Source organism: Triticum aestivum, chromosome 4A (assembly GCF_018294505.1).
Source record: "Triticum aestivum cultivar Chinese Spring chromosome 4A, IWGSC CS RefSeq v2.1, whole genome shotgun sequence".
Lineage (NCBI taxonomy): Eukaryota > Viridiplantae > Streptophyta > Magnoliopsida > Poales > Poaceae > Triticum > Triticum aestivum.
This window is the reverse complement of record NC_057803.1, coordinates 604276943-604279035: the sequence shown is the minus strand read 5'-3', so window position 1 is coordinate 604279035 and position 2093 is coordinate 604276943.

The following is a 2093-nucleotide window of genomic DNA, read 5'->3' as shown; positions in this document are numbered from 1 at the left end:
GGATGTTTAACAACCTACCGCCCCATCATGGTCTCGGAACTCATAGAACCCACTACAGCAGCATGGAATAAGGAACTTGTCACAGCGACGTTTATGCCAATGGATGCTCAAGTAATACTAGGTATCCCGCTATGCACTTGTAATATGCCAGATTTTTGGGCCTGACACTATGACAAAAAAGGGAACTTCTCTGTTAAATTTGCTTACAACATGCTGGTAGGAACAAGACAGAGGAGGGAGGCTTGGTTAGAAGGAACGGCAGGTCCGTCAAGTTCTAGAGCAGCGGAGGGATCATGGAAATCTCTTTGGAAAACTAACGTCCCGGGTAAGATCCGCATGTTCCTATGGAGACTCTCAAAACAGTCTCTGCCAACAAATGATGTCCGTGCACATCGGCATATGACAGATTAGAGACAGTGTGGCTTGTGTGGAGTTCAAGATTCGTGGCGCCACTCGCTGTTGGAATGCTCATCCTCACGGAGCATATGGGCTTTGACAGACGAAGCGGTAACACATAAAATCACAGCAACAACAGAGCCCAATGCCAAGAATTGGTTATTCACCTTGATGGAATTGCTTCCCCATGACAAGTTCATACTCATGATGGTCACCTTATGGTCAATATGGCATGCTCGCCGAAAGGCCATCCATGAAGGAATCTTCCAGAGCCCCCAAGCGACACACATTTTCGTCCAGTGATTTATTGATGAACTATGTGTCCTGAGCAATAAGCAACAAGGGCCCAGGATAGCCACCGTGACCCCAGCAGTGCAACAACAAAGACCAAAACGGCCACCACCAGGATTTTGCAAAATCCATGTCGATGCAGCGGTCCGATCACGTGGGGGATCGGCAGCGGCGGTCTGCAGGGATGAGAGTGGTAGCTACGTTGGTGGCTCGGCCTTGGTCATCGAAGGAACCCTCGATTAAAGCCACTCTGGAAGCGATCGCGTGGCGCGAGGCACTGGCGCTAGCAGAGGACCTCAATATAAGATATTTGGTTATCACATCAGATTGCCGGCAGGTGATTCAGGACATCAACACGGGTACACGAGGAGGATATGCATCAATTATAAGCGAGATCAATCATAGAGCTACTACCTTTCATTGTATGTTTACTTTCGAGAGTCGTTCTGTCAACTATGAAGCACATAACTTAGCTAAATTTGCTTTGTCGAGAGGTCTGGGACGCCACGTGTGGTTTGGCCAGTCCTATGACCAAAGGCGTATCCCACTCCGTGTGGACTTTGATGAATAAAGTTGTGTTTTACCCCTAAAAAAAAGCTAACGCCTGCACCGTCAATGTTACTACTAACACAAATCTTATTTTTCCCTTATGTTTTTCTGGTAGTGTTCACATCAGATTTTCGCATAGGTAAGAACTTAATTACAATGGCCTTAAATGATCTACATAAAAAGTTTCGTATTGTCGATGTGAACATCTTTGAAATTTGGGCCATCGCCATCCGATCTTATCTCAAGGGCCGAAGTTGTGCTCGATGTACTAGATTTTTTATGCAGAGTACTGTCTGGCTGATTAGACCTCCAAGACATTCTCATATGAGAAAAGTTTATATACGGATTGTCTTCCTCTCGTCCAAACGATCGATTATAATATAAAAATCATCTCATTCGGAGGTCGTATGCAAAAGTTGGAGCCAACGCACTGCGGACCTATCATGAGTAAAAACTGGCCTGGGGCATCAGACACGATGTCTGATGGGTCGCGCGAGCGGTTCGGCCCTCAAGATGGCCTCGAATCGAAAAACGGCCAATATGAAAGTTGTTCGTGTCGTTAAAACGGTTAAATTTCGTTTTGGGGCGCATCTTCACCTGAGGTCGTATTTGGAATGTGAAACACAAAAACCGAACTGCTGTCTCAGACACACCGAATCCGAGTTCGGCTAATTTTGGAAGGATTTGAAAGAGATTTGGAGTCCTTTTCTTGTACGGGAAGTCCATCCGCCTCATAAATAGATGAGAGGTGATGGTCGATTGAACAACACACAGTCGCAAAACACCTCTATTTTTTAACCTAGTTTTATATGCCTCCCTTATTCTTTCTCTCTCATTCTTCGTTCGCTCTTCGTATG